The 23893-nt window shown below is 35.5% G+C and overlaps 1 long non-coding RNA gene across 4 annotated transcripts; it reads left to right on the top strand.

The window, feature by feature from the left end:
- LOC129280562 (uncharacterized) lies at positions 1-21053 on the top strand. Of its 4 annotated transcripts, none has more exons than XR_010296244.1 (5): positions 1-369; positions 9697-9752; positions 16609-16711; positions 17272-17308; positions 20957-21053. It is a non-coding gene; the product is annotated as an uncharacterized LOC129280562 (long non-coding RNA). The 4 variants fall into 4 exon arrangements; XR_010296243.1 differs by having other exon boundaries at positions 2-369; positions 16614-16711; XR_010296241.1 differs by lacking the exon at positions 1-369 and having other exon boundaries at positions 9513-9752; positions 16614-16711.
- Positions 21054-23893: the final 2840 nt, after the last annotated feature.

Raw genomic sequence — 23893 nt, 5'->3', positions numbered from 1 at the left:
GTTAAACATTAATTATCTCTTTGTCGAAATACAATGTTCTGTATACCTTGCGTGGTTCTTATTTGTTAATAAGATGTAGATCAAGTTGCAGAGGAGAGGCGGATAGGCCTTTATACTACCATTGATCCGATGAGAGAAGTTTTCAAAACATCATTTTGTTCTGCATTGAACTTTTTCGTGGTTGTGACACATAGCATATCGAATTTTTGTGCAGCTTCAAAACATATATGGTGGAGAATAATGCTGTATCGTCAATATTGCATTCCATGAAGAATCCGTTTTTTCTTAAAAAGGCGTAGTCAATCTCCTTGTTTAGTATTCTGCCTCATATCATATAGGCCTATCTGCCATGTCGATGTGGAAATTGTGGTAAGTATACAGGCTTATTAAATTTCTCTGAATCACATTACTTGTAAATCTTACATATACACTAGCATTTCACACGTTTGAGTATCCTCGTTATCATTAACAGGCCTAATGGTAATACCTTATGCCACTTACATGTATATTAAAACAAATCGATCGTTAAGCTCTTTACAGCATACAGGTGTGAAGAGGGAATTACATTATATCAATCATAATTATATTGTGTATATTCATGTTTGAGTGGCCCTGCTTTGCGCTACTATATAAATAATAAACATTAATTTGTATACCGCAGGTTTTATATGAATATATTCAGCTGCGCTTGTCCAGAGCTCTTTTCTTATTTTCTTAACTAAAGAGATATGTTTTTAATTTTGATTTGAAGAGAGTCAAGGATGGAGAGCTTCTTATATCAATTGGCAGGCTATTCCATAGTTTGGGGGCAGCAAGTGTAAATGCACGATCACCAAGTGTGACTTTTGTTTTGTAAATTATTATTCAATAAATGTTGTTGATGTCCGATCATTTGATAAGATCTGCTTCCAACTCGATTCAAATTGTTTACAGCACAAGAATTTGTTTTTTGAAATCAGATTTTCACCATCGACGTGAAAATTTAGCAAACGAATTACATAAGTTTTTGTCAACTTCGATTCAGTTTCTTTTTTGTCGATTATAAAGTACATGGAGTTTTTTTAACGAAGGGTGTGATCATTATTAATACAACTAGGTCACACATTTTCTTCATTTCACGATTTTTTTTTTCAATCAAACAAAGAATGTTAAAGTACTTGGTAATACATTAGATATACATATCTCGAAGAGTAATGAGATGTTTGAAAATGTGGTTGGGAGGGGCAATTGTGGCAATACTGACACTTAACGTCAGTTGGTAATTTAAAGGGGGGCCTTATTAACGATATTTAGCTGCACTAAGAAACCAGGGCCCGTCTTACAAAGAGTAACGATTGATCCGATCGATATCAAGTATATGGAAATCCATCAATGTCATTATCTTTCTCTTCGGAAAATTTGCTCAATGTCTTTTGAAAACAAAGAGAAGCATACTAAATGTTCAAGAAAACAGTGAATGTATGAATATACTAGTACGTCATTTGTAGAAAATATTTTGAACAAGCATGTATTGCAGATCTTTGGAAGAAAGGATCCTGAAATCTTTTGTTTGTACCTCGATGTGCAGTAAATACAGGCCTCAATTGCAACAACAGCACCGGCACTGATAGGAGCCAATAATGATGATGATGTAACTACCCCCAACATCAGTAGGCATTAACAGTGAAGACTAGCAATGTACATAGATGACGATTGATAGAACAGTGAGAAGTATACAAAGTTTATGCACTCTTAAGATAAACTTGAAGAAAAGGTGATTAATTGTTTTAGCTGTTCATGGACTATGAATACATTAGACCTATATATTGAAAATGGGAAGAAATAAGCAAAAACAGCAGCCATATCAGCATAAATATGACTGGTTTACGCTGAAAGAGACACACACACGCGCACACACCCACCCACACTCCAGAGAGAGAGAGAGAGAGAGAGATGGAGAGCGTGGTGGTCGATATGCATATCTGACCAGATATACATATATATATATATATATATATATATATATATATATATATATATATATATATTAATATATATATATATATTTGATATCAAAAGTATAGAGAGGGCCGTAGCAAGGTCAATACCAGTCTTCATCAAGCTTTCGGGCGCATGCCCCTCATAATGCTTCAAAAGCTGCAAACAAGTTTAATAATTTTTTTTCTAGCGTTGGAAGCGATCGTGCTAATAAATTACCAAACATTCCCCGAGACCTGCAGGATAACACAAGTACATGTACTGTAAAGGGCTCATTTGGCTTTTCCCCTGTAAAAGAAACTGATGTACTCGATATCATACGAAATTTAAGAAACACGAAATCAGTGGGACTGGATGGCATTTCTGTATTCGTTTTGAAATTATGTGCTAACGAAATAACACCCAGCATCACCTATTTGATAAACTTCTCGTTGAAAACGGGCAAATTTCCCAAACAATGGAAGATTGCAAAAATCATCCCAATTCATAAAAGTGGAGATAAAACCATTCCATCAAATTTTAGACCCATCTCCCTCCTTCCTTGTGTGTCAAAAATTTTAGAACGTATAGTTCAGAGGCAGGTACTCTCATACTTACATATTCACAATATTCTCTCGCCGGCACAATCCGGTTTCCGGGCAAGACATTCAACGATCACAACATTGATCAAGGTAACTGATGACTGGTACCATGCAATTGATAAGAAAGAGTATACCGGTGCGGTGTTTGTCGATCTCAAAAAGGCCTTCGACACCGTAGACTGGGGAATTCTTCTAAAGAAGCTTACTAATATTGGGATAAAGGGTACTCCATTGCTATGGATGGAAAGTTACTTGACCGACAGAATTTGTAGGACGCTTGTCAACTCTGAGCTTTCTGCAGAATCTAACATTACCTGCGGAGTCCCGCAAGGTTCACTGCTAGGACCACTATTTTTCATCATGTACATACATGATTTAATGGACTGTGTGAAATTATGTCAGGTTCAATTGTACGCCGATGACACGGTTCTTTACTTTTCTCACCCATCTATCCAAAACGTAGAGTCAGCTCTTAACTCCGACCTGGATAATGTTCATAAGTGGATGAATAATAACAAACTGAGTGTCAATTGTAATAAAACAGAATGCATCCTAATCGGAAGTAAACATATGCTTGCTAAATGCAATGTCTTGAATGTAACATTAAACAATTCCCGTATAAACCAAGTGCGTGAATTTAAGTACTTAGGACTGATTTGTGATGAAACTTTGACCTGGAATAAAACGAAAAACTAGTCCAGAAAGTAAGTAAGATGGTTGGTTTTCTAGGACGATTAAGACGCTCGTTGAATGAATAAGTTGTAAACTCCATTTATAAGTCTCTTATACTCCCATATTTTGATTATGGTGACGTAAGATACAGCTCAGCATGTAATAAATATATCGAACAACTCCAGAAGGTACAGAACAGAGCAGCTCGTATCATATTAAGAGTAAAATCAGAGTCACACATATCTGTCGCTGAGTTGCATAATTCTCTGGGCTGGCAATTTCTTAACAAAAGGAGAAATCAGCATTGTATTGTTTTTATGTACAAGGTAATGCACGAACTAACTCCTCAGTATTTACGTAATGAATTCAAGGTCGCACCTCAATATTACTATTTTCGTTATGGCGAAAAGCTACTTTTACCTAAACCACGGACAGAATTCCTTATGAAATCCTTTAAATATAGAGGTACCAAGGTATATAATGCCCTACCTTTGGACTTAAAATTGTCTCCTATTGTTAAAAATTTCAAAACTAAATTATCATCTCACTTCGGTGACCTGCTTACCTTGTCATAAAGTCAATATTATATCTTTTTTTCTTTTTTTTTTTCTTCCCCGTCTCCCCATTTTTTTTCCTTTTCTTTTCTTCCCCATTTCCCAATTGTTCTTTTAACAAACTTTAAATTACTAACTGAATTTGAGCTTATTCCACTAAATAGTTCCACAAAGTGCATTCTCCTTTTTGGTTTTTATTTCTTACTTCTCATATGAATCCAATCAGTGTATATACATGTTTTTATATATTTATTCCGATGTTGTCTCAATGCAATCGGTACTTTTATCCTGAATTCCTTTCAATATTTTTACGCTCTTATTGTTGTCCTCTTAAAATTGTATGCGTGAACCAGAATCCTGTGTTACTATGACAGTTTACAATGATTACATATTCATTTATATTCATTGTATATTTATATTATTCATTTTCTATTCCTTGCTCCTTGTGAAAACCTTTTTCAATAACGTGATAGCAGCCTAATTCATTCATTAAAAAAATATTTAGTGTAAATTCTTGCCAAACTATTTAATTTTATGATCTTTTCTTATTAGTAACAACATATATCATGTCATTTTTGTTATTTTGTTTGATTTACCGTATACATGTGTGTTATGCTTGTTTCATATGTGTTTACTTTTTACTTTGTATTGTATATGGACCCCATGGAAGAACAGTATAGTCATGTCGACTTAACTGAAAATGGGCTATCCATCCGTTTTGCATTTTGCATTTTTTTTTTTTTAAATACGGAAAATAAATACTATACTATACTATCAGGATCTAAACCAATATACAAAATACAAAATATAAAGTATTAACAGTGATACATACAATACAATATGCTATCTATAGCGAAGATAATTAATTATAGGTGCATTAATCATAACCAATATTTTAATATGAAGTTACCGTACAGTTCGATTATATATATATATATATATATATATATATATATATATATCATATATATATACATATATAATAATATATGCACTGTGCCAAGCATTTTCTCTCTACATATTCTCTAATCATCTCACAGGCCAGCGTTGAAATCATTGTCATAGTGACTGGTACATGTAATATTAGTACCAAATTGTGACGAGTGCGTGTGTGAGAGAAAATGCTGCGGTGTGTTTTTTTTCCGGGGCTTTTTTTATGTGTGACCCATGCGTATATATAAGAGGCCTGTAGGATATGCGGTGTTTGGTGTGTGTGTGTGTGTGTCTGTGTGCGCGCGCGCAGTGGGGGTAGTGCTAGCGAATGAATGTGTTGATGAGTGAGTGTTGGGATCTTGGGAGAGTTCGAACGTAGCGCGGCGAGCGCGTTTCCGTTTTTACACCCTGTCGAAGGCAATCTCCGCAAAAATAGCTACAAAGCGACTAGTGAAGAGTCTACACACGTCGCTGGTTTCTCTTCACACAGGGACCTGGGAAGTGGGGGTGCTGGGGGTGCTGAAGCACCCTCAGAAATTTTCCTGGGGGTGCTGCATGTATTATTTTCCATAGGCAGCACCCCCACGAAATCAGGTTCCCTTTCAGTTTGTATTTTTTTTCATATATGTTATAATGTACATTATCACATCCGACAATCGCAAATCATATACATAGTCTTTCACATACTCAACATGTTAAAGTAAAAATATAACACGGAATATAATTTTGGCGCACTTTCAACTCATTCTGGCCCACTGTGCGACGGTGCAAACCAAAGTGTACACCACACTACTCGATAGCAGGGAGGGACATCTGGGATATGGGTGTGGTTGGACTTGAAAATTCCAGGTCTTATGTCGAATCAAGTGTGCGCGCGCCCGACCGCCCGTGTTTTGTATAAACAATTACAAGTCAGACAATAGAAATCAAATTTCACAGTCTTTTTCGCTCTTCCCCATGGTCCTGGGAAGCGGTGGTGCTGCATGTGTTATTTTCCATAGGCAGCACCTCCTGGAAATCTAGTGGTAAGTTGATAAATGACAGAAATATAATGAAAATGAACGACGTTTTGTAGACCCCCCCCCCCCCCCCACTTCAGATTTTTCCGACACAGTACTTAAAATAGTGTTTAAATTCACCCTTTTCAGATCGGAATATCAAATATTTTCTGCTCGCGCTTCGCGCTCGCATTATTGATTTTTATAATAAAAAATGTATTTACAATGCCCAGATACTAGGTCTAACTTTAAACACGCGCACGCATGTTTATTCAGATATTACGCAGCTTGCTTTTGGGGCTATTCCGGGCTGAAAATATTCATATCAAATACAATTTTATGAAAATCTTATAACAAATAGTTAAGTTATTTGATTATAAAGTTTAGCAATATTTTATGAAAATGGTGATATGCATGTCGTCATGAATATTTAATAGGTGGGTTGACATGGGCAGAAATCTGTCCCCAAAGGTAGGGGGACCAGGGACTGGAATATTTAACAAGCAGAAAAAAAGGTTATCACCCCAGATGTAAGGTCATTTTAACCCTAACAAAATTTGACAAGCCCCCCCCCCAAAAAAAAAAAAAAAAAAAGGTTTTCACCCAAAATGTAAGGTCATTTAGTCCAAAATACATGTATTATTTCGATTGTGAAGTGATGTATTTTTCTCCATGAAAGACCAAAAATAGTAGGGGGACATTTGATATTGTGTCCCCCTATTTTTGGTAGGGGGGACACGTCCCCCTGTCCCCTCTGGGATTTCCGCCTATGTGGGTTGAAGATGTCACATCCCCACTATCATGTTTCTTTGTTATTACATGGAATCAAAATTGATTCATTTTTCATACCAGTGTGAATGATATGCCTCCCTTATAATGAAATAAGTTGCAGTTAAGAATATCCAATAGACCATGGACCTATAAGAAATGGACGATTAACGCGAGCATTCTTTTGATGCAATCATAGTCGCCGTCTCCTGATTATGTGCATATTAATGATAACATACAGGTGCTTTGACAATAGCGACTACCAAGGCGAATCTGATCTTCACAAAGGAATGTTTTGCTCTTTTTGCCGTTTGTTGGCTGATGTCTTGTAGCAGATTATACCTTTCAATTAAGATGTTTCAGATTTGGAACAGCAAATTGAGAAGCAGACGATTTTTGTGATATCAAATTTATTATTATCGATTTGCACGCTTCTGCACACTCATAATGACTTTTCTAACAACGAGAGGGGGACGACCCCTACAAGAAACCCACCATGTTTCTCTGGATTATAAATTACAATCAATCAATTTCTTTTCAGCCTCTATCTTGAAATATTCATACATTTTTCCAAATAAAAACCATGGAACTAAGATAACCATTTGTAAACCAGAACTGCACATTAATTTCCGAGAATTCAGGTAATTTATTACCTTCTGCGCATACAATTTGTCTAATGTTAAATGTCTAATCACCGAAAGCTTCTGTAACTCATGGTTTAATTGACGGCGACCATAATGGTATCACAGGAGATCAATATGAAGAGAATGTTATTCACATGACAATGACAGTCAGATGTTAGTGAAATCATTAACTAACCGATGAATGTCCAGCTTTCATAGGTCCATGAATAGACTAAATCAGTTGTCAATTCAACTGTTTTTGGTTCTTGAAGGGAAAATGCTGAATAAACCTAATTTTATGTAATAAAATACAAAAGAACAAGTGGGGATATGACATCATCAGTTTGCTCATTGAATATTAATGAAGACATGCTTAAAACTGTTTCACCGGAATAAGGCTAATTTTTAAAATGCAATAATTTTGATATTCGTTGTCGGATTTTGATCAAATCTTTATTCTTATGTTCGTCTGATTTTTCTTTATCTGTTTAAACCATATTACATTGAGTGTTGAGTTTCAGATCAGAATATAAAAAATTTTATGCTCGCGCTTCGCACTCACATTATTAATGTAAGAATATATCCAATTACCCATCATTTTCTTGATTTACAAAACATGAATAGAATGTCCCGATTATAGGTCTGAAATTTCAATTTTGTTTCCGCTCGCGCTTTGCGCTTCCATCAATTGGATAGTTATTTACCTATCCTGTTCATGATTAGAAAAGTGCTTAAGATGTCCCGTTTTTAGGTCTGAAATCTCGTTTTTATTTCTGCTCGCGCTTCGCGCTCGCATCAATTGTATAGTTATATACCTATCCTGTTCATGAATACAAAAAGTGCTTGGAATGTCCAGTATTTAGGTCGGAATGTCAAATTTTTCAGCTCGCGCTTCGCGCTCGCATTATTTGATGGTTGATATATGTATCGTCTTAATGGTTAACAGCAAACAGTCCTTATAACACTTCCCTTTCGATCAGACCAGAGCGTATATAACAAATATCTGATCGCGTTCGCAGTTATTTGTTACATACGCATCTTGTTCAGGACCACAAACATTGCTCAAAATTTTCAGGACAAAATACATGAAATCCCCCCCCCCCCAAAAAAAAAATAGCTCGCGCTTCGCGCTCGAGTTATCTAATTATATATCAACGTTCTTTTATAAGAAGAAAGCTAAGAAGTGACTGTCATATAAGTGTATATATATATGTGTGTGTGTGGATGGGCGGGTGTGTGTGTGTGGTGCCCATAGAGCTGTGTGTGTGTGCGCGGGAGGGCGTATGTGTGTGTGTGCGTGTGTGTAATTATGGAAAACTCAATTGTGTCCCCTTCCCCCCACCTTTGAGGAGAGATTTCAGCACCCCCACTAAAAAAATCGTTCCCAGGTCCCTGTCTTCACACCACCGCATCTACACTGAATTCAGTCCAGCACAGAGTTCAGTGGCCACACGGCCAAGGCAGTTCATGTACAGAGAACAGTCATGAATTAAATCCCCATTAAATCCGAACATGCTTTTGAAGTAGCGTTTGTATACACAAGGATGTGAAAAACCTACAATTCGGGCAATAGCCAAAATTAATTTAGTAAGCAGTTATAATAATACGACAATAATAACAATAGTACAAAACGAAGGAGAATCTACAGCATGTAGAAGTCCAGATGTTTCCACTTAAAATTGTTTCATTATGATTCTAAACGATGAATTAAAATATACTAGTTCTAGTCTTGAGTTCTACTACTCCTACTATCACCTATACTATACTACTACTACTGCTACTAACTAGTATATTTTAATTCATCGTTTAGAATCATTATGAAACAATTTTATGTGGAAACAACTGGACTTCTACATACTGTACTGCTTACTAGATTAATGTTGGTTATTGCCCGAATTGTAGGTTTTACACCTCCTTGTGTTTACAACGCTACTTCAAAAGCGTGTTCGGATTTAATGGGGATTTAATTCATGACTGTTCTCTGTACATGAACTGCCTTGGCCGTGTGGCCACTGATCAACTCTGTGCTGGAGTTCAGTGTAGATGCGGTTGTCTGGAGAGAAGCCAGCGACGTGTGTAGACTCTTCTCTAGTCGCTTTGTAGCTATTTTTACGGAGATTGCCTTCGCCAGGGTGTAAAACGGAAACGCGCAGGCGGCGCCAATCAGCATCGAGGCGGCGCGGGGAGGGAGAGAGAGAGTGAGCGCGAGAGAGAATTGGGTGAGAAATGCTAGAGAAAGTCGGAAAAGGAAGCGGGAGAGAGAGAAACGGGGAGAGAGAGTGAAAGAGAAAGGAAATCATAACAGCCCGCTTCATCCCGTATGAAGGTCATGTCCAGTGTCATATTGCAGGCGCGCGCCTGCACGACGTTGCCAATATATATATTTTTTTTTCATGGTAGATCTATACGTCGAAACGGTGAACAGATCGCAATGCTCAGTCTCAACGGAGAGAGTCTGCATTCAGTCAATGCAATGTCAATGCCATTCACGATGCGAAGAAATCGTTTTCATTGTCCGATTAAATTATCTCATATATCCATTCGGAGTTTATCATCATTGACATTGATCGTATCTTTTCTACATGTACAGTATTTGCCACGGAGGAGCATGCATTACATGCATACATACATGTGGTCAGCAATGAGGTAGGCCTATATTTTCTTATACATGTAGTTCTCAAGAAAACGTTCGGATTCGACAATGAATTCAAAACTCTGATCATTTAGCTGGGGTTCTTATATTATAGTTCAAAAACCCTTCACCTTATTGTAGGCCTATGCGCGGCAATTTCGTGAGATTTTGTTTACCCCTCTTTCCCTTATAGTCAGGTCCGGATTTTCAAAAATGTGCTCAGAAAAAGTGCTTTAGGCATTTTGTCTTAATGCTGGTTTATCAATCGTTTCAAGGTATTTCAGGGGTGCTGAATCCGAAAATGCTGTTTGCCAAACTTGCCGACGTTTTCATCGTCAAATTGGCAAAAAACAAAATGGCGGCATTTTGAATGCGGTTACCCCTATTAAACAATTTGTATAGGTGATTATGTTTCAGAAATTTGGGTCTATGCTATATTTTTGATACCCAGGGTTGTAAACATAAAGCATCCGATTGATTGATTCGTCAGCCATCTTTAATTCCAAGATGGCTGCCGTGATTCACAGCTGCTGATTGACAAATAATATATAGCCAATATAATGTTTGATAATTTTGGGGAGATGCTGGCAAAATCACATCATAACTTTTACTTAATGTTCGCCGATTTTTCCTTGCCTGCATAGCAGAAGCAAGATATGGACGTCGCCTATCTGACGGCGGCAATGACTTTGGCGGCGGCGAAGTCAACATCAAATCTTAACCGAGGTTAAGTTTTTGAAATGTCATAACTTTTAGGGTATAATTATCTATTTCATGAAACTTAGGGTCAAACTAAATCTATTGAGACAGATTATAGTTTTAAAAAATGTCGTCCAGTGTACCTGGAATTCCAAGATGGCGTCCAAAACGGCAGTCGTACTATCAAATCCAAAAATTAAAATAATCTATTGCTTGCTGCAGCGTCAAGAAATTAGTTTATATTCAAAAGCTTTCAAGTCAAATATGCATCAGGACATGTTTACAAGAAAGTCAGTGAGTGTGTCAGAGAATCCAAGATTACCTTCCAAAAATTGCGTCAATAAAGGACATTGTAACTTTAAAATGGTCCAAATTAATATGATATCCACGTAGTAAACCTAATTTGGGAACTCTACCAAAAAGAAAAGAAAAAATTATGGTTCCAAGGGGAAAATTGGATACATTGGAAAAGTTTCAAGATTTGTCAGTGGTGCAGATTGTCAAAAAATGCATGATGACTTCAAAATGGTTGATGTTTCTTTAAAAATGGATGCAAGTGCATATTCTGTCTACCTTAAGACATTTTGGTATCTTTCCCATGATTTCAAGGGTCAAATAATATAGGTTAAGACATATTGCAGGGATACGCTGTTGTCCAAAAATTGAAGAAGGCTCGCATAATTGCATTTAGATTGGCCACCATTGATACAAAAATGGCAATACTTCATAATTTATATTATCCCATGTAGAACCATTATTTTGGTGTCTCTGCTATGTTTTTAAAGCTCTTAAGATAAGTGTTACAAGGTACATAATTAGGCGGTGGTGTAAATCCTAAAGATGGGGTACACTTTTACCTAAAAAGTACCGTTAAAAAGCTGATAAGTACCTCAAGACACATCATTTTAGTGCTTAGAACTATTCTAAGGTTTCATGAATAGGGAACAACATTCATTCTACGCAATTTTAAAAGTCATTTTGGATATTTATTTTTGAAAAAAAACCCGGAAAATTGACCATCCTTGTTACTTGTCCCGATGTATCATTTGAGCCTTCAAATAGCGTAGACATCAAATTTTTTTTCACATAGCTATGACTATTTTTAACTTAATGGATTAATTTCTACGCATTTTTTTTTATCCATCTTTGAAGTTTTAGGCAAAATGGACTGCTTCATACCATTGTAACTAATCCAAAAGTATTATTTAACCATTGAAACCATAGGGTAGACACCAAAATTATATCTTCTAGGTGGATTTTAAATGAACTATGTCCATTATTAAGTAACACCAGCCATCTTTGACTACTTTTTCTGAAGCCATCTTGGATTTTTGGACATACAGGACCACTGACTGTCATTGTAACTTATCCTAATGTACATGATGTATTGCTTGAAGCTTTAAACAAAGGGTTAGACAACATAATCATACATAATCACATAATCAGATATTAAACAATCTATGTCAGTTATTAGGTTACAACAACCATATTAGACTCCATATTTGGAAACCATCTTTAATTTTTGGACATGGTGGGCCACTGACTGTCCTTGCAACTTGCCCGAATGTATTACTTGACCCTTTAAACCATGGATTAAACACCAAAATCATATAAGCCAGGCGGATATAAAACAAACTGTGTCGGTTTTAACTTAATGACACACATTTGAGACTACATTTTTTTCAAACCATCTTGGATTTTTGTACTTACAGGACCACTGACTGTCCTTGTAACTTGTCCCAACATTTTACTTGGCCATTTAAACAAAGGGTTAGGGTTAGACAACATATTGAATCATATACCCCTGGCAGATATTAAACAATCTATGTAAGTTATTTGGTAACAATAGTCATTGTAAACTCTAATTTTGGAAGCCATCTTGGATTTTTGGACATACTGGAACCACTGACTGTCCTTGTAACTTGTCCCAATATAATATTTGACCCTTCTAACCACAGGTTATAAATCAACATCATATTCTCTAGCTAGACGGTTATTAAACAAACTGTGTAGGTTTTAACTTAACGACAGACATTTGAGACTCCATTTTTGCAAATCATCTTGGATCTTTGGACATACAGGACCACTGACTGTCCTTGTAACTTGTCCCAACGTATTACTTGACTATTTAAACCGTGGATTAGACACCGATATCATATTTCCCAGGCGGATATTAAACAAACTATTTCGGTTTTTAGGGTTTTTAGATTTTCAAAGCCATCTTGGATTTTTTGACATAGTGGATCGCCGAATCTCCTTGTAACTTGCCCAATATACTACTCGACCCTTAAAACCACCATTGAATAAAACCCAAATTAAAGACACTAAAATAGGTAATAGATAAATTGTGAATTTTTAGGCTATGGCAGCCATTTTGGACGCCATCTTGGATTTCCAGGTACCCTGGCGTGCTTCACTCTACCTGTGTCAGTAAACCTTTTATCCTCAACACCATTGACTATGCATCGAAAATGGATGTCTAAGGTGGATAAAGAGTTGGATATGTTAATCTTCAGTGAATGGCGGACATTTTAGACGCCATTTTAAAAATAACCACTTTCCCGGATGCGGATTTTGATAGATTTTTAGTATGTTATTCCTGACATCAAATAGTACCAAAAACAATTGAAAAACATTATTGCTGCAAGTTTTGGGAGTATAAATAGAGCAAAAAAGGGCGTAGAATGGCAGCCATATCGTTTTTGCCATTTTGAGGATTTTAACATTAAATTCAAGGTTGGCAAACAATACATTTGGACTCAGCGCCCTCAAATTATGTTTAAACACTTCTTAATTCAGCATTAACACGATTTGCCTAAGGCAGTCTACTTTTCTCAAATTTGAACCTGACTATTACGCAGGTCTATATGAAGAGCTCACTTGCAAAAGGGGTTAGGTCAATTTTTCATCAAATTTGATTATTTGGTCAAAAATGGCAAAGAAAAATCACCCTTTTCTTCAAAAGGGGTTAGGTCCATTTAAGTTTAGTTGCAAAAGGGATTAGGTCCACACCAATTTTTTTTGGAAAATAATATTTTGAAAAATATGAATAAAAGTAGATTTCTTTTATACCCAATTTTATGTTGTCATGGTAGGGAATCTTGAAAATTTAGTTTCGCATAAGAATATGCAATATAGGAGAATTAAAAAAATTGATTTTCTTGTAGTGGACCTAACCCCTTTTGCAAACAAACTCTTCTTAAGAGCTCATTTGTCAAAAGGGGTTAGGTCCATTGTTCATAAATTTTATTGTTTTCAGTCTCAAAACCTCTAAATTTTTAGTCGCTTTGATGAAAACAAAGAAAATTTGAAATTTACATGAAAACGTGAATAAAAGTGGCAAAGAAAAATCACTTTTTTAATCAAAATAGATTGGATTCATTTCAGTTTACTTGCAAAAGGGGTTAGGTCCACAATGATAATTTTTAAAAGAATTCATAGAAAAAAATTTAAGACAGGTAGATGTCTTTTATAACCAATTTTTTGTTCACATGATAGGGTAGTACATCATGACAATTTAGTGTCTCATAAGAATATTGCAGTAAGTGAGAATAAAAAAACATGTTTTTTCTCAGAATGGTCCAAAGTGGACCTAAGCCCTTTTGCAACTAAACTCTTCATAAGTAGATGCCAAGTTCAAGAAACCGTGCCAGCTTTGCATGAGATATCCATTACTCGCCGGGAGATCGCAGGCTTGTGTACCCTATGTGGGGATAGGCTGTGATCCAGGCGTGAGAATGAGATTTGGATGAGCAAGAGTCCAAATTAAGGCGGAAGTCTCACGCCTAAAGCGTGAGACTTGTATGCATGCAGAGGCGGGGTTATGGTGTTTACCCCCCCCCCCCTTAATTGGGCTGCAAATTAAATTAGGGGGAGAAGGAAAAGGACACGAGAAAAGAGGAGAGGAAAAAAAAGAAGACGAGTGAAGGTGAGGTGAAGAGTTGAAGATAAAAATTCATGTCACTATATGTATACAACGTACATATTTGCTCGCGCTCGCATTGCTTGTTCGATGAGATACAGATCTAATTGCTCAATAGGCTAAATTGGAGCTTAAAATATCTGGTTTTGAAGTCAATTTACAAAACACATTTCAGCTCGGACATCGAGCTTCATTTGATTTTGTTTGTTTTACAAATTGACATTTCAAAAAGTGCTCAGAAAATTGTTTGTGATCTGAATATTTAATTTTTTTAGTTCGCATTTTCATCAGTGAGATAAGAGATGAGTATAATTCTAGTGTGAAATCTAAAATTACTTTAAATCCCAGCTGTTCATGACAGCTCATCAAAAATTTCGGCTCGCGCTTTGCGCTCACAATAATTGTTTACAATATATCAATTCGTGATTACAAGTGTTTAAAACTAATGTCTAGTTTTCAGGCCTTAATATCAACGAAGTTCGCGCTTTCGCGCCTATTAGATTATGAGATATCCTTTTCATGAATTCCTACTCCTTGAATGTCCCCTTTTCCAGATGGGAAGATATTCATCCTTCTCATTTGATGACAATATGTGCCTAGAAAGTCCGTTCCTTGGTCAGAATATTTATATAAAAAAGTAGCACGCGCTTCGCGCTCGCATGAGTGCGATCCATATCTTCTTCTAAGTAGTGCTTGAAACATGCCCCTTGTAGTATCGCTATTGTTGATTTAGAAAGATACGCTCGATTTTCATATTGAAAAAAAATGTGTTTATAATGCCCAGATTCTAGGACTAAATTTAAAGAAAGAAATAAAATAAAAAGAGATCACGCTTTGCTTTTCGCACACATGTTTATTAAGACAAACAGCTTGTTCTTAAAAATATGCTTGAATTATCCAGTTTCAGATCTCAGATCTTCGTGGGCCGGAGCTCCCTGGGTTAGTTTCAGATCAGAATAAAACAAAAAATCTACACGTACTCTCACTTCGCGATCGCATTATTCATGTAGGAAGATACCCATCCATTTCATGATGACAAAATATGAATAGTGTCCTTATTGTCAGTTCAAACTTTCATTCTTTTCCTCTCGCGCTTCGCGCTCGCATAAAATTGATATGTTAATTATCTATCTTATTCATGATTAGAAAAAGTGCTTAGAATAACCAGTTTTTAGGTAGGAATGTCAAAACTTTCAGCTCGCGCTTTGCGCTCGCATTATTTGATTGTTGATCAGCATTACCCTTTGTAAATGCAAACAGTAATTTCATCAGTAATTATTTAGTTACATACGCATCTTGTTCATTATTACAAACATTGATCAGAATATTCAATATTCAGCAGAAAATAAAGGAAATTTTCAAAAAAAATAGCGCGCGATCGCATTATTTAATCAGGGCATTTACAGAAATGTTTATTAGAATAAAGTTAAGAAGTAAATAAGACTACCTCTTTAAAGAAACCAACAAAAATTAACTTTGTGATGACGACCGGGGAAAATGTGGACAAAAATATCCCCCCCCCCCTATTGGTTAAAGCTGGATCCGCCCCTGAAAATACCAAAAAAAAAATCGGCTGGCCACTTCGCGGGTGATAGTCCTTCTGTTCAACCCACCCCCCCCCCCTTGAAAAAAGCTAGATCTGCCCCCGGTATGTCTGAATACGGGACGACCCTGGTGTTACAAAATTCGTAATTGGAAAGGCGCAGACATACCCCCCCCCCTCCCCTCTCCCTCTCTTTCTCTCTGATCGCCGCCCATACCAAGGTCTAAATATTCAAGGTCGAAATTTTATTCAGCAGACAACATACTACATGGATGATATTCAGATAATTTAACCTGGGTTTAATCCTAGTCTAAACTAGAATTTCATACCACCCTACAATGGAATGATTAATTAATAATAATCTTCCATTTACTCCTGGCAAATATAATGAACTGATTAATTCATTAAAATACATTATTTTATTATCATAATTTTCCTATTCATCCCATTTCACGACTCGATGTTTTTTTTACAACTTTTCAAAGCTGGAAAAAACAAATCATTTTTAATTGGTTAATAAGTTGACAAGTTGGCATAAAAGTGTAGTCTAGGTTAACCCAGGTTTCACTAGACCGTGTCTATCAGAATGACACCCACTGTCATTAAAATAAATATAAATTCGCATCTCATACACCTGTCTCCTCCCCCTCCCCTTCCCCCCCCCCCCCCTCTCCCCCATCTCTCTCTCTCACTTGATTGCTGACAGTGCAGAAGACTACAATGCCTAAGATGTGCCGAGAGCTGATGAATTGGGATTAACATTGATATACCAAGTGTCCTCCAAGATCAGGATGAAGTGTAGTGTTATGGTAAGATCATTTTACTTGTATACTTCATTGTGCAGATTATTTATAATTATTCTATCAAATAAGCCTTTTCCATAATTTGCTGTCCCCTAAACACACAGCAAGAGTTTTCCGTTAACCCAGATATACTCCATTTCTCAGAATGAGAATATCATGTGCATGTGCCCCTACCCGGATCTGCCACTGAGTATGGCAATTAAATGTGATTTAATAGACGATTAGTTCAACCTATTTATTATGTCCACATGTATGATCAAAATTTAAGTTTGAGAAACAGAGGGCGTATCCGAGAAAAACAAATATGGAGGTGCCGTGGCCGAGTGCTTTAAGGCGCCTGGCTATACATTGAAAGTCCGGGGTTCGATCCCCGGCCGCGGCTCCTATGCCCGTGAGCAAAGCATTTAATGTACAATGCTCTTTTATCCTGCTTTCAAATAAATGGAAATGCTATATGCATATATATATATAAAAGTCTTCATTTAAAATCATCCAGCAACATTTATTTTTTAGTTCAATTTTCTGATACTCGTATTAACCCCCCGAAACTTGTAACACTCCTACAGGATATACATGACCATGGCAGCATACAGAACATGCACAGTGAGTAATATATTTTCATAACTTGACATATCCCTTTAATCATGTACCAAGGTTTATACTAATTTTACACGTTACATTAAATACATGCTTTTTTCATATTTCAGTGTATAGTTCCGTCATACCTAAACACTCCAGGATAAAATACTGTTCAAGGGAACTTCGTTTACCTCGTTAATTGTAGTAATCCGGTCATTGGTTGTTTGTATTTATTTTCATATAAAAATAAAATGTATACATGTTCAATTTAACATAACGTACAGATCATATGGAGGATGGCCCATTTCAGCGGTATTAATAAAATACCACTGTTCTTCCATGGGGTCCTTTTTACACGTTAGGGTCATTCTCAGAAAAATGCAACAATTGATGGGGGGAAATCGTAAAAATGAAGTCTACAGAATGGGTTGAAAGATGCATATTGTGAAAGTACCATGTATGAGAAAGTGGCAACAGAAAAGGGGCAAGTCGCTGTAGCGTCAATTTGAAGTACTGACCGGACTAACTCAAGCACTGTATATAAATGTTACGGAGGTTAATCGTTAGCATTGCCCACTTATGTTACTCAATTATATCACTTTTGAAATGATTGAAATAGAAGTGGTATCAACAAATTTATTTACCGAAGCCAAAATGTTTGCAAGATAAAAAAAATATTCAATATTGTTTTTCAGAAGCAGGATTTTACCAAATAACATACAACAAAAAGTACCATAAAAATCATTGCACATCTTTCGTTCAAAAAAAAGACGAATAGCCAAAATGTTTGATTATCGAAATACGTATATTTTTCATTCCTAAATTCCAACAAACCGTGAGTGTTTGAAATATCTCTTTCCATGTTTTCATGTCAGCAGGCCTATATCAATTATTTCAGCGCTTTTCATGCGCATTAAAGGGTTCATCCAGGCTGAAAAAAAATATGATCTGCACAGATATTAATCAGACAAACAAAATACTACAAATATGATCAATATCGAACAAGGAATAACGAAGTTATGCCATTTTAAAGATTTGCATTATTTTAGTGAAACACTGAGTTTAGTCTGTGCATATCTTCATGAATATTAAAGAGTTGATTCATGGTGTATATACATGAAATCCCCATTTTTTTTGTATTTTATTGCATGAAATTATTTTTTATTCAGTTTATATCCTCTTTATTTGAAAGCATGCTTAAAATGTCTGGTTTTCACATTGGAATGATACTTATTTTCAGCTCGCGCTTCGCACTCGCTGCGCAATATTTCCTTAGCAAGACACCCATTCTTATTAATAGAATGTCCCGTTTTGGGGTCTAAACCTAAAAAAGCGCGCGTTTTACATTTGCAAGAATTGTTTATTGGATATATATATCCTGTTCTCAAATTAAAATGTCCATATTTTTTTTCAGATCAAAATATAAAAAAAATCAGTCGCATCAATTAAGATACCCATCCTTGTAATTGGTACAAAGAGTGTTTAGAATGTCAAGCTTTCAGTCAGAATACCAAAAAAAAAATCAGCTTGTACTTTGCACTCGCATTGATAGTTTGATTCATATAACATCCTGATCATAAAAAAAATGCTTAGAATGTCAAGTTTTCAGGTTAGACTATACAGAAGTTTAAGCACTTAATATCGTATATAATTTTCGGGAAATTGTTTTCGTTGTTAATTTTCCCTCTTTTCAAAGTGATGTTGAAAATAAGTTGTGTAATAATTGACAAGGATGAAAAGCTATGATTTTTTATGGGTACCTAGGTGGAAGGTACTTTATATGATTTATATCTGTATGATCCGGAGTGATTCAGTAAAGCACAAATTTGTAGCATTTTCAAGAAAAAATGTTACGGAAGTTATTGCGTTACGGAAGTTAATGTCTTTATGCTTTATGGTCCAACATGGTCCTTATTTAGCAGCCCTACCTTTGAAAAATGTATTTATTATGAAAGGTGTCTCTCATCCTATATAATACTGAATCCTTAACAGAACTGCCAAAGTGCAATTTCTTAAGGTGCGTTACGGATGTTAAAGCTGTGTAGTCATACATTTCATTTTCTAAGAATAGTCCTTCATTTCCGTGTAATACAGGAAACACATATGATAATTCCCTTATCAATTATTTATTAATGAATATCACTCTACTTGCAGACACATTATCGTATAATATCAGTCAGTTTGAAAGGGAGAAAAAACTGTGGCAGTATTCGTTACGGGAGTTAAAATGAATTTGGGACAAAGTTAAAAGTGAAAATAATCACAAAGGGATCATCAAATACTAGAATTAGCGCAATATGTCAGACGTTTACACCAAGCTGCCTTCACCAGACATTAATGAAAGTAAGAAAAACAGACTACCTTTAAAAGAGAATGATAGTAAAATCTAAAACTGACCAGAGACAGTGTCGATTCTAACAAAAGCAAAAATAAAAGGCTTTTGTAATAAAATTAGAGCTTTAATAGTCACTGGTCGCATATGATTTGAGGAGCTAGTCTATTAATGTCATTGTCTTGATAATATTTTTGTAGAAAATGTTCAGGGTTGTGAAGCTAGCGGCCATAAGATAGTTGAGACACGTTTTTTGTGAATTGTAACATTTTTTTTAGAATGACCCGTTACATTGTAAACTCATCCATATGCTGATTTCTCACCATGCGATTACTTTCTAACCAGTCAAGATCATAAAAAAATCCATTTGGGTATCAGATAGAATCGAACAGTCGGCATATGTATACATCCACTTACATAACATTATAAGATTATTTAAGTACTAGTAAATGTAATGTAAAATAATCTTGGGCATAAGATAAAGTCATGGGGAACATCTTTCAAAAATAGATTTTGTTTAAGAAAAATCTCCCATTTACTGTCAACGCGCTGCGAGCTGTTCTGGGAAGTGTTTCATCAAGATTTTCATCCGACAAGTTGTCAGATCTGACATCTTTCTCTGATGTTGATTGGCTGAGAGGTACTGTTACTATGGTAACTGTCGGATAAAATGGGACTTGTCGGATATAACGTCCGACAAGTCCTTTCATGAAACGCTCCCCAGGAGTACAGGCTAAAAAAAACAGATAAAGCTTAAAATTTCATCACAATCTAATAAGAAATAACAAAGTAACGTTATTTCAAAGCTTTGTATTATTTGGGTGAAACAGTTATATGCATGTCTTCATGAACATGCAACGAGCGAGCTGATTTTGCCATATCCTTACTTGTTCTTTTCTTTTTTATCATATTGATATTATATTCATTAAATTTTTTTGTATCGTGTGAAAGAGCGGAAATCTATAAAACAGAAGAACTATCCGCCCTTTCACACGGTAAAAAAATTGCATGATTCCAGTGAAAAATAAGATTGATGACGAATATTTAGCACGTGTGAAACCAAACTAAAACATGATTAGAATCAAGAACGCTGATCACAGTCACGATAACAACAGCAATCATCATTAATTAAGATTCAAGATTCACGCGTGAAAAGGCCCTAGATTTAGACGTAACATTTTTCACCCCTAAATAAATGCCTCTTATGCTTTCTTTTATTAATATGCCCTATCTTAAAATATTTTTCCGGCTATCTGATTATTACATTATTATGACTTGATAATATCGGGAGATGTAAAAATATTCCCTAATCATATCATGCCTTTTTTCCCCACTTTTAGTCCAAGAACACATTTATACTGCTCGTTGCCTTGACAACCCTTCTGATGTCATTCACTATCTTACAACTAAACCAAGGAATAGCAAGCTCAAATGTTTTACGGTAAGATATTCATTTTGTTTACTTTGGTCTATAGATGGAAATCTGTCAGGAAAGAGAAACCCCACTCGACGGACGTAAACGAGACAGAAACCCATTAATTTGTATATATTTGCGAGAGAGTTCTAAATATCATTAATGTAGACATCTCGATTTCAACAAACGGACAAGTCTTATTTCATTATGTCTAAAATGATATCCAGCACACCAAAGCGTATATGTAATATATATATATATATGTATATATATATATATATATATATGTGTATATATATATATATATATATATATATATATATATATATACTTGTAAATAATTCAGCATCAACGCAAGACGTAGCTTCCATGTATCTCTTTATTACAAGCTTTCGGCCAATGGGGCCTTCATCAGGCCTATAATGCATTGAAACAAACAGAACAAACCATACAAATAAGGTCGAAATAACAAAGTGAATGTGTAACAAAGGGTACAGAACAGAAGGGTTACACTAAGATAACAAAAATAACAGAAATTAACAACAGAGGGGGTTGAGTACAGAACAGAAGGATTATAGTAAGATAACAAAAAATAACAACAGAGGGGGTAATGACTTGAACGAGATGGTGGAATACAATAGAAACGATTGGGAAACTTAAGTGTGTGAAAGGACAAGGTATTTACCGGCATTGAAATTAACTTGGGATTCTGTTCATCAGGAGGAGTAGTGAGTCTTGTGCAGGTAATACTGTGAAAAAATGAGGATAATGTTTCAAGTAATCCTCATTTTTTCACAGTATTACCTGCACAAGACTCACTACTCCTCCTGATGAACAGAATCCCAAGTTAATTTCAATGCCGGTAAATACCTTGTCCTTTCACACACTTAAGTTTCCCAATCGTTTCTATTGTATTCCACCATCTCGTTCAAGTCATTACCCCCTCTGTTGTTATTTTTTGTTATCTTACTATAATCCTTCTGTTCTGTACTCAACCCCCTCTGTTGTTAATTTCTGTTATTTTTGTTATCTTAGTGTAACCCTTCTGTTCTGTACCCTTTGTTACACATTCACTTTGTTATTTCGACCTTATTTGTATGGTTTGTTCTGTTTGTTTCAATGCATTATAGGCCTGATGAAGGCCCCATTGGCCGAAAGCTTGTAATAAAGAGATACATGGAAGCTACGTCTTGCGTTGATGCTGAATTATTTACAAGTGTACATAGAACATGACGCGCTGTAATACACGTTATGCAAAGGGCCCTCTTCTTTTATATATATATATATATATATATATATATATATATATATATACATAATTTTGAAGGGGAAAAGGACAATGCTTTTTGCTTTCAATTTGCAGATGATAATTTATAATGAAAAGGGATGGTCCGGGCCAAAAATATTTAAATAGAGTAAAATTCGCAAAGCGAAATGCTGAAAATTTCATCAAAATCGGATGACAAACAAAGTGATTGAATTTTAAATTTTATCAATATCTTGTGAAAACAGTTATATGCACATCGTCATGAATATTCATTAGGTGGGCTGATGATGTCATATTCCCACTTTCCTTTTGCTTATGTTATTACATGAAATCTTAATTGTTTCATTTTTTCATGCATGTGTAAATGATGTGTCTCCATTATGATGATTGCGGCAATAAAAAGCACTTAATCAGTTGTCAATCCAATTTTTTTAGTTCTTGGTAGAAAAATTTTAAATAAACCTAAATTCATATAATAAAATACATAAGAACAAGTGGGGATATGACATCATCAGCCCACCTAATGAATATTCATGAAGACATGCCTAGAACTGTTTCACCGGAATAATGCAAATCTTTAAAATTCAATAACTTCGTTATTGATGTCCGATTTTGATCAAATCTTCAGCATTTTGCTTTGTGGAATATACTCTGTTTATTGAGATATAAATATCTGAAATCTGGACCATCCCTTAAGAGAGGTAGAAAGGGCAATCCATTTGAGAAAATAAAACAACCACTATATTTTGGTCGACTATGGATACAATTTCTATTAGTGATAAGGGAATTGAAGTAATTCTTAAAGGGGTTTCCGGGCTGAAAATATTTATATCTGAATAAAAAATTCACACAGTAAAATGCTGAAAATTTCATCAAAATCGAATCACAAATAACAAAGTTATTGAATTTTCATGTTTGTGAAAAGTTATATTCACTTCGGTCATGAATATTCATCAGGGAGGCTTGTTACGTTGCACCCAACTTGCGTTTTTCTCATGTTATTACGTGAAATCATAATTGTGTCATTTTTGTGTCACCTGCATAGCAGAGTGAGACTATAGGCGCCGCTTTTCCGTCGGCGACGCACAGTGGGCCGGGGCGAAACAAAAGTGCGCCAAAAGTAATTTTGGGCAATTTCAGATTTTTAATTTTTGTTATGCCCAGCTGAAAGACAACACTTTGAAGAATACTTTGGCAAAATATTTCATTCCGGAATTTGCATAAAGGTTGTTCATTTCCTACCTCAAATCGTAAAATGTGACATTTTGCAAAATGTCACGTATATGACAACCTAGTTGAAAAACAGGCCATTTCACATGGGGTTTTTCATGTAGGAATCTGAAATAGCTCCCACATAATCCTGATATATTCTTTTTTCGTGTGAAAGGGTTCAAAGTAGATAAAAGACATCTTTCAGGAGGTTTATAGGATGATTATTCCTCGAAATAGGCTTAAAATCCATGTTTTTTGCATTTACATTAGAAACGTTTAGATTTCCGTGGATTTCCGTCTAAATTCTATAAGCATCATTTTTCCCGATGTCTAAGCTTTAAGTCGATACCAAATTTAGCTGCCCGTTTTTGCCCGTTTTCATGT

This window comes from Lytechinus pictus, chromosome 17, assembly GCF_037042905.1.
Source record: "Lytechinus pictus isolate F3 Inbred chromosome 17, Lp3.0, whole genome shotgun sequence".
Classification (NCBI taxonomy): Eukaryota; Metazoa; Echinodermata; class Echinoidea; order Temnopleuroida; family Toxopneustidae; genus Lytechinus; species Lytechinus pictus.
This window is presented reverse-complemented; position numbering and strand designations above follow the sequence as displayed.